We start from the raw sequence: 11108 nt of genomic DNA, 5'->3' as shown, positions 1-11108 counted from the left end.
CCTATAGAAAACAAAACAGTACTTGTAAATGGTTCCAAGGGTTTGGTTCCATTAAAAAAAATAAAAATAAATAATAATAATAATAATAATAATAATAAAATAAAAAATATGGCCGAACCGCTCCAAAAGACAAATACGGTGTTTATATCACTCTCAAATTTGCAAAATTAAAAAGTGTTTTAGCCACCCAAAACATCACAAGAGACTTGTGGTGCATATAAAGTGTATTTTATTATTATTATTATTATTTATTTTGTTAAAAAAGAAAAAGATATACCATTGTTATTATATTTACTCAATTCCACGGAACAACAAAAGTTAAGTGCCCATTGAAAATTGATTTTTTTTTTTTTTTTTTTATAAACAAAAAAAAAAATTGCATATATATATATATATATGTGTGTGTGTGTGTGTGTGTGTTTGGTGTTATCCAAAGTAGTCGATATGGTAATGATGAAGCACGTGAGGCTAATAAGCAATAAGCGATGCATTGAGGAAACAAAAACAAAGCAATCCATCCATCCAGAAGCATGCGTTGATAAAACGAGAGTGACTTTATTACAACCTGGGTGAGGACAAGAAACAAGAGAGAGAGAGAAAAGAAGGGATTCGGGTGGGCGGCTATCGCGGGGCTGCTGTTGGGACTGGGAGTGATGGATATCTGAATGAAACGAAACAAAATCTTTGTTTAACTCTTTCTTCACGGCGTTGGATCTCCCAGAATATAATCCTCACCTTTCACATCCACCTTCTTTTCATGTCATTTACCAAATTCCTTGATTCTTTTTTTTTTATTATTATTAATAAAACACTTATTTATTGATACTCGTAATATATATTTTTTAAATAAAAATTTACATACCTAAATTCTATTGGCTTGTGCCATATGAATGTTCTGGGCTTATTGGCTAAGAAATGGGCTGCCTCAAATGACAGTTTGAAAGAAAGTATAGATTTTAGAGGTAGATCTGTCTAAAACAACACGTAATATAGTAATAAGTAAACTTAAGAACTATAGTAGAGACTGGTAACGACTATACTAGAGCTGCCGAAGAGGAGCACCACCCTCTGGTGAGGGAGTAAACTTTTGAGGATTTTCCTTGCATTAAAAAAAAAAAGAATAAAAAACTATTGAGTTTTCAAATATTGGACACAAGTTGTCCAACAAACAAATCGTCCTTTTCATTCTTAAACCACATGAGAGGAAAATTGACACATAGCTACAAGGCTCTCTAAGATTAAACCCTAGCTTCTTGTGGCCGGCTCATGATAGTCAATGCCCCTTTTTATAGCATAAGATATAGAATCTTCATGAGTAGGTAGAGAATGAGAAAGACAGCGGAAGAGGATATTAATACATGCCTTAGTCACACAAGCAAATCATCACACTCATTGTATCCTCTCATATGGTTTAAGAATGAAAGGCCAATAAAGCTCTGAACATAGCCTTACCCCATGTATAAATCGCGACAAATGTTTAAAGCTCTGAACATAGCCTTACGTACGATGTATTTTTGTTTTTATATATGACGGCAAATTCCTTTTAAAACCAGACTATTTAGTGTACTCACTCTTGTTGGGCAAATTCAGAACCTGAACTATATATGTGAATTGGATAAGGCTCTGGTTTCATCATCAGACACTATGAGATGGTTACACATTATTTGAGAACCAACTTTTTAGAAAACAAATTTGAAATGTATAACACTCCTCAAAATATACAGTTAATCAAAAAGTAAAATATGGTTTTTTTTTTTCTAAAGGGGAAAAATACAAAATTAGTTTCCGTGATTATATATACCAGTTTGCAATAAGTTGCATGTGATATAAAAATATTATGAGATCTTCCTGTGGTATATAAAAATAACAAGGGTTTCAAAAGGATAGCTCAATCGACTGGATATCATACTTCATGAAGTGGAGGTCACTAATTCGAATCTTTCATCTTCTCTCTTATGTGTACATGTAAAATAAATAAATAACAAGGGATAAATGCAAAATCAAACACTGTGGTGATCCTAAATTACAAAAAGTCCCCTGAGATATGCAAATAAAAAAAATAGTCCCTAAAGTTAAATTTCACTAAAACATTTGTCGGATTTCATTAAGTGCCATACCAGCGCTAATAAAATAACGACACGTGTTTTTGCTCTTCCTAAAAAAGAAAAGCGTAGACATAATATTTATCTTATATAGAAGTTTTACGGCATCCGCCGAAGATGCTCTATGGTAATTGGAACACCGGCCGACAAGGAACTAAGTACATGAAAGTCCACACAAATTCACGCACGCACGTGACGCACCAATGGAGTGAGAACTTTATTTGAAGGGGGTTAAAAATGGAATATAAAATAAAAGATAAATTACTTTTGGACCAATTAAGGATCATTATACTATTATAGTGGCAAACCCTAGGCGCCGTCCATGTTTCGTACCAACCAAGCAAATTACCCTAAATGCTATGTGGGAAAAAGCAAATTACCCTAATAGAAAGGTTAGAAATTCTTAATAATTTTATTATTTAGATGGATAATAATTTGAATTTTAAATATGAAATAAGTTCATCTATTCGATCATGTATCGGATAGCTTGTTTCTTGTTCGGACAAGTGAGTTTCACAACGTCTCTATCATATTTATTGTTTGAATTTTTAACAATTTGAACAACAAATTACTGAAAATTTAAATTCATGCATTTCAGATGTGATGATTTGAACAATATTGTTAGAGATCGAGCTCAACATTAACAATTAATTTATTCTGAGCAACTCTAGTAGAGTAGTTATAGTTAAATATCGTTATTATGAACTATTTTTGTTTTTTCTCTCAATCTTCCTTCTTTTTTTTTCTCTCTTTTTTTTTTTTTTTTTTTTTTTTTGCTCTTCCTTTAAAAATAATATTTTTTTAAAAATAGAAAGTGAAATTTGTATTTAAAAAGATAATAGTTAAAATAACTAGTGTTGCCAAAGATACTCAACCTTTTTGAAGAAGAAAAACATGCATACAAATTAATTATATGTTTATCCATGCCACTAATTAGTCACATGATGGATGTGTACACGTAGATAAGATTTGAGTAATATGAAAGAAGTAATAATTGCAAGAAGACAACAATAATTAAAAAAATAAAAAATAAAAATAAAAATTGCAAGAAGACAAACATACTCATTAATATTCGCTACATGAGTGTAATAAAACATTGGTGTATAAATATGGAATCCTAATGGATATAGGAATGTCGTGGGTCCTCCTTTGATAGTTGATACCCTCACATGGATCCTCTGAATCTTGTACAGTATCCATTTGTCAGCCATTATTTAATTATAGGAATCTAGCTACTTGGTCACCCTATTAATGGACTCTATTATCCATTATATATATTTATATACATATAAAAAATAAAAATAAATAAAACAAAAGAAAGTCTCCTGATCCAATAGTAATTTTAAAAGTGTGAAAATGATAGTATACGACATATATGTAGCATTCCTCAAATACTTATGCATGGATCCTCTCTTTTTCTTTGGTCTGGTTTGTAATATTTAACTAAGGTTACTGCACATTCTTATTATAAAATTTCTAACAAACTTAGAGCTTTTATATTGGTTTATGTATATTTTTATGCAAAACGACTAATCAGTACATACTTTACCTAATAAGTTTTAAAATATACCATACATCTGATTATCTTCTTTTTTTTTTTTTTTTTTTTTTTTTTAAGGATTGTATTTTTCCTAAAGATCTTATTTTTCAACTTTTGAAAAAAAAAAAGAGATATGAAAAGAGAGATAGTATATTAATGAGATGAATATGTGAACAATGCCCCTACGCCTACATGTAGCAGTGCACGGTTCACAATGATAGTTTTTTAGTGTTTTGTTTATCTATTTTAGATAAAAATAAGAAATTGCTAAGCCATTGTGAATGCTCTTACATGAAAGTACTCCTAATTGATAAAATGATTAACAAAAAAATTTGACCAATCAAACAAATTTCCTCTAAACCAGTTTGGAGAAAATTTCCTTCAACCTACTTCAATAAGTGACAAGTGTGATCTCTCACATTTTTTAAAAATATTTTTAAAAGTCATTTATTGCCATTTTACTAACCTATGAACCTAAACATTAATTTTTGAGAAACCCAAAGATATTGAATGACACTTGTCACCTATTGAAGTAAGTTGAAGAAAATTTTTTCCGGCTGTGATCCATAACTAACTTTAGATAGTGGGGCACGTAAGTACAATCTCTTGAGTCGGTCTAAGGCACATGTAAAACTGGTTTAGAGGAAATTTATGTCCTCTAATTTATTAGTGGCTGATACACTCTTAATTATTTTATAGATTATCACATTAATTTGCACAAAAATTATAATAAAAATTGTAATACCCGAAATATTTTCTAAATTTAATATGGAGGATATGTGTGTATATATATATATATATATATATATAGCAATAACATGCATGCTTTCGCGATATATGTTTATAAAATTCCACGAGGAAACAAATGTTTTGTCCCACACAAAACCTCCGACAGCAGCAAGGACTTTGGTGGCCTTTGGTTGAAAGCCTGCAGCATTGGAAGCCCTTTCCATGACTAATCAATGATCGTCATATTTTTCCATGATCCAGACCATATGACATCATGTAAATATGACTTTAATTATAGTTTTAACTTCTTGTAAGAAAAGTTGGTTTTCAATTAAAAAAAAAAAAAGGTAGAAATAATATATAGAACTTTATGGTCATGGCCCGTGGGGATTTCATATCTTCGAGAGTTTAAATTCCACCTAGCTAGAGTAAGTCAAGGAAAGAAAACTTGCTACAAAAAGTAACCTTGAAAACTCTGGAACGTGAAAGAAAAGATTATAAAATAAAATTAAAGCATAACAAAGAAATTTGGGACAAAAATTTTTCGCGGTTCATCCATTCAAATATACTCTAACACAATGGATCAATGAAAAAGAATTATTAATTGTTGTTGAGGAGATAAATGGTTATACGAAGTTTTTACTTTATTCTAAAAACATAAAGTTAATAGATTTGGGTCCACTTAAATATATTTACAACCGGAATGAATGAAATAAGAGAAGTGGACGCCGGCGGAGAGAGCTCCTTGGAAGTTGTCTCTAGTGACAGAGTGAGTTTTATCGAATTATTATCCATGCAGTGGCTAGCTGTGCAATAAACTGTCGGTGTGGCGGGCGGCTCTTAAAATTCTCCAGCTCTTGATTCGAGTGGGGCCATGATAACTTAAGTCCACGTCAAACTGGATTAAGTTGATGACATGGAACGTACGTAGGACAAGTTATAGGGAGTCTTAAAAGGCAGAGATCTAATAATGAAAGTGTAATCTGATTTGATACATGTGGAGGGCAATGAAGTGGGACACGTAGCAGAAGGTGGCGATGGGTGTGGAAGACCACATAAATTGGTGGGGGATAACAATCTTTGCGTTGGCAGGACGATAAGGCCAACCCAACGTACATCTTCCGCGTACGTGTGGAGTTTGTAGGTGCGGTCCTCCTTACCCACATCATTTGTGGGTGTTACGTGGTGCCATTTTCATTTTCGCATGGACATTTTGGTACGACACAGATCACAGACAGAGAGAGAGAGAAGAAGAAGATCGAAGTCAATGTGCATCTGTTTGTTCCTTTGTGGGGGTACTTTGTGGTTTCCTTTGTGTCCATGGTTGGGTGGACAGATTGGCCTTGTGGGGTTGCTTTGAGTGGGATGGACGATTGGGGTGAGTTTGTTAAACAATTTTGATTCGATATTATTTATTTTACTTTTTTATTTATTTGTAGTATTTTTTTAATTTTTACATCACATCAATTATTATTATTATGTTATTATCACACTAAACATTCTTATTTTTTTTATTTTTTCAAAATATATATATATATATATATATATATATATATATATATTTAATATCAATCAATTTTTACTATAATATCGAACTTAAACCCTTTAACCAACACACCTTGGTTGCCTGTTGGTAATGATATATATATATATATATATATGTATGTGTGTGTGTGGGGTGGGGGGTTGAGTTTCCATGTCATTTTCTCTTTCTTTTCTTTTTTTCTTTATTTATTTTAGGTATCATGTTTCATACGCACGTGCTTTGCAATTTGCATGCATGATTATGGTTTAATTATTTGGGTCCATTTGATCAGATTTTGATGCATTCGATCAAAGAGCAGCACCACCCATGCATGCAGATATGGACGTTGCGGGTTTTCTTTCTTTTCTTTTTTTGTTGTTATTTAATAAAAAAATTTATGGTAATAATTATGTTTTGTTGTATCTTTTTATTTTATTTGCTTTGGTGGAATATTATGCAAAGGCTCTCATCCCCCGCCGCCGGCCCCCCCTCCCCCCTCCCCCCAAAACAAAGGAGAAAAAACCAAAAAAGAAAAGGCAAAAGAACAATGGAAAGCCAGTTAGAGAGAGGAGGATTGTCCTTAATCATAACGACACAATAATGTTGAACTGATCAACATCAAATCCTCATCAAGAGAATAGGGATTCTCTTAATTTCCATAATAAATTGTTTATTTAATAATTGCAATTTGGTTAAATCCAAATTAGGATCCTTTCCATTAATTAATTTCAAATGAAATTAATAGTATTTATTTTAAGTCAATATTAACACATTTTTTAAAAATTTAATTAATATGAAATTATATATACCGTAAGATGATATATTAACTTTAAATCTTGCCCATATATAAAATAAATACCTTTTATTTCATTTGAAACGATGAGGATCCTTATCCATGTTCAAAGACCCTTCAACAAATTACTTCAACGCACATATCCAATTGGTCCCATGTGATAGCTCAATTAGAAAATCACATTTCATAAAACAGGTGTAATTAGTTCGAATCGTTTTTCTATTTTCCTTCTCTTTCTCTTCTCCTTGGGTGCATGTTTAAAAATTAAATTAAAAAAAAAAAAAAAAAGAAAAAAAAAAAAAGAGGCTAACGTACCAAGTTGCATCAGCCTTTATTATGCTACCAGCCAGGGTAATCATTAATGGGTTTGACAATATGTGGAAGACTTAATAGAAACCTTTCATCTTGTATATACATATATAGTTACATCTTGCAAAATCTTTCAGCCATAAACTCCACGTCAGATTTAATTTCCCACGCTAAACTGCGTGTGATATGCACCGCACGTGTGAGATATTTAAGATAAAAATAAGTCAGAAAACGTTGTCGTATTATAGGTGTTTCTTTTGCCTGAAAGATCTTCAATGATGACGTACATAATAAGCAAAAGCTGAAGGGGCAGACCTTTAACTGAGGCATAGAAAAGCTGCTAGGGCCGGCGAAAGGCTATTGAGAGGGTCGATTCAGGAGATCAGACGAGCGGATCTCTGCGGGTTTCGGCACTGTCTGCAATGGCTAGCGATGGGATGAAAAGACCCTAATATGTACTATATACTGCACATACATAAGTCCATTATTAATATTTACCTACAAAATTTACATATATTTAAATTATAACAAAATAGAGTCTATCGATCTAAATATATATTCTATCGATACTATAAAATATTGGTGAGAAGTTTTGAATGATTTTTGCCTTGCATTACATCGCATATGTACAAGAAAATCAATTTATTATGAAGAGATAACAGTTTTTCTGATCTTATTGATTGAGTATTCAGAAATATCTCACAAGAAAACGAGTTGTTTTATTAGCATTTGGTTTTGGAAGTATATCTTTAACGCAAGTATATACTATACTCTAATTTTAGAAGGTTGTATGTCAACGAATCCGATTGCACCGGATTGAATAGTTTGGGAGACACGAATCAACTTTTAAGGACAACGCTCTTACATGATTTTATAGCATTATGAGATTTTTTCCTATTCTACTTTCATCTCATATATATATGTATCTTATTGTTAATTTTTTAATTAGTATTATTTTGTTTTAACAAGAATTTTTGCACCATTCAAATTATTTCCCAACAAACTTAAAAGTGGATTACGATGGATGCACAAATTCTTGTTGCTGCTAAGGTTCTTCTGGATGCTACAAAAATTAAACATTTTGATGAAAATAATTTTAAACGTTGGCAACAAAAGATTCTTGCTATTTTAGATTTTACAAAAATCTCTAGTACTTTAACCAAGCCTATACCTGATGAAGAATTATGAAGAATTAGCAAATTGAGAGATGACTAACAGGCTATATATGTGTTAGTACTATCTTGAATATTTTATCTAAGGAGTTATTTAATGTTTGTTGCAACTTTACTATCACTAAGAACTTATGGGATGAATTAGTTGGTAGATATGTGATTGAGGATGAGGGCACTAAGAAATTTGTGGTTAGCAATTTCTTACACTTTCAAATGACCAATGAGAAGAGCACTGCTTCTCAAATTCATGAGTTTTATAATGTAATGGTCGAATTGGCCAAAGAGAGCAATAGTCTACCCAAAAGCTTTGTGACTTAATGTCTTATTGAAAAACTACCAAACTCTTAAAAAGGAGCACAAACTCCATTTCAAGCGAAAGAAAACTTTCATGAGTTTTCAACAAGCCGTAATTCACATTAAAATAGAAGAAATGAATAGGTCCTTGGAGGATGTTAATAAAGCTAAGGAAGTTGTTTTGAAAGCTAATATAGTAGAAGAGAGACCTAGTAGGCCTCCACAACATTACAAGAGATTTGACCATAAGCGTAGGAAAATTTTGGAACTATAATAAGAAGAAAGATAATAAACCCCTTTCTTTAATACAAAAGAAAAAGGGAAATTGTTTTCTTTGTGGCAAATCATGGCATTATGCGGGTATGCATTGGCAAAGGACTACTCACAACAATGGATCAACAAAAAGAACAATGCAAATGTGATGGATGTAGAGGACATCATTGGGGTGATGGTATCCGAAACTCACATGGTCACGGATGTGAAAGGATATGTGGTCAATTCTGAAACAACTAGGCTCATTTGTAGAAATAAGGAACACTTATCATTCTACACACGAATGGAGGAAAGCACCAAGTGGGTGATTGTTGGGGCAATAGATCTGTATCAGTGATAGGCAAAGGGAAAGCTCTTATAAAGCTAAACTATGATAAAACCTTTCATTCTTTGATGTCCTACATGTTCCTTACTTTAGGCATAGTCTGATTTTGGTGCATTTGCTTGGTAAGGTTAGACTCAAAGTTTTATTTAATAGTGATATTGCTACCTTAGCTAGGCATGATGTTTTTGTTAGGAAATGATATGAAGATCAATGTCTTTTTGTACTAAATACCATTAATAAAAATCAATCTTCTTGTGTTTACTTGGTTGATTCCATTAATGTTTGGTATGGTAGACTTAGACATGTAAATCTTAGCTATATTAAGAAAATGAAAGAAACCGGAATCATTAATTCACTAGGTGAAGTGAATATGGATAAATTGTGAAAGTGCCGAGACCAAAATCACTTAGCTAGAACTCGCGTAAATCTATTTCAAGTGAAACCAAACTTCTTGGTTTAATATATAGTGATTTGAGTGATTTAAAGCACACAATGACTATAAGTGATAAAAGATTTTATGTAATATTTGTTGATGGCTACTCTAAACTCACTAAGCTTTACTTGTTAAGGACCAAAGATGAAGCCTTAGAAATGTTCATAAAATACAAAATTGAACTTGAGAATAAAAACAAATAAAATGATTAAAAGACTAAGGACTGATAGGGGTGGTGAATATGAGTCTAATCATTTTAAGGAATTTTGTGAACAAAAACTGGCATCATACTTGAAATTACACCTCCTTATTCTGTGAAATTAGGGTTTTGTGACCGTCTAGCTAATTGCTTTCCGGTTAGGCCCTTATGTGTTTATAATATGATCTTTAGTACTACGCGTAATGATAAACTATGTTTCGTTATAGTAGAGACTCGAAATGTCTAAGGATTGGAGCGAGCGTACAAGTGATGCGGTCTTTTTAAAGCAAAAATATATCAATAATAAAATATCACTCGCAATAGAACGAATCCTTGTGGGATAGGGCGTTATTGAAGGTGTCGAACCTCAAGGACTGCGGGTGTTGTTATCAAGTTTTTCAAGATTAAATATAACTTAATTAAAAGAAGTTTAATTGGTTTTTGTTTTATAAAAGTAAATGAAATAAAAAGTAAAGACATAAAGATAGTAGTAATGAGAGACAGAATATGGGGTTGATTTCACCACTAACCGCATAACAATGATCAATCATAAATTAATACGAGAAATTCATATTATGCATGATACATGGCTCGTATCACTCAAGTAATCAAGAAAATACCATCATTTAAAGAATAAATATAACCCATCTTCGGTTGGCATAGACCGTCCACCTAACCACCAAGATGCGGTACGATTTGTCTTCCTTAGGTATGCCATATCTAATTCCTTAATAGGATACATACAATCAATAGAATAGCATAACCCATCTTCGGTTGATACGAACTGTCTACTTAAATTACACTAAACTAGGGTGTAGTACAATCTGTCTTCCCTAGGCATGCCCTATCTAACATTCTTGATCCTATATCAGTTAAAACCATTGTATAACAATCATTCACATAATCACAAAAAATATGAAGGATTGTGTTCAATCAATATAAAAGACTTTCTAAGATAATAGAAGAATTTCATAATGATTGAATATAAACATTAAAAGCAATTCTCACAGTTATACAACCATCACGCATATAGGAAAACTCAAATTAAAATACAATTAAAGCATTGTTACTTGGAAAGGGCTACATCAATGCTCTATTACAGAATTAGTTGCTCATCGTGGTGCTATGATGGCCTCTTGCCATGATCCTCTCTTCTTCAACTTATCAAGCCTCCAAGAAGATTATTTATGTCTAAAACTAAGCACACGTTCTCTTAAAGCTAATGGGTCTATTTATAGGGTCTAAAACAAACCCTAAAAAATCCTAGAAGAATTGTACTTCAATCTCCTAGTCAAATTAGGAAACAATCCAAGTACAAATTGGAATATGATTCGTCCATATTTGTGTTCTTATATTGCGGGACGCTTTTGGCATAGCAAACGTCCGAATTAGGAAACTCATATTTCACAATAAT

At 32.1% G+C, this 11108-nt stretch overlaps 1 long non-coding RNA gene across 1 annotated transcript; it reads left to right on the top strand.

The window, feature by feature from the left end:
• The first annotated feature begins 5421 nt into the window (after positions 1 to 5421).
• On the top strand, positions 5422 to 6331 carry LOC132168428 (uncharacterized). The gene is made up of 2 exons (XR_009438871.1): positions 5422 to 5749; positions 6189 to 6331. It is a non-coding gene; the product is annotated as an uncharacterized LOC132168428 (long non-coding RNA).
• Positions 6332 to 11108: the final 4777 nt, after the last annotated feature.

The sequence above is a fragment of the Corylus avellana genome, chromosome 1, assembly GCF_965113065.1.
Source record: "Corylus avellana chromosome 1, dhCorAvel1.hap1.2, whole genome shotgun sequence".
Taxonomy (NCBI): Eukaryota; Viridiplantae; Streptophyta; class Magnoliopsida; order Fagales; family Betulaceae; genus Corylus; species Corylus avellana.
This window is presented reverse-complemented; position numbering and strand designations above follow the sequence as displayed.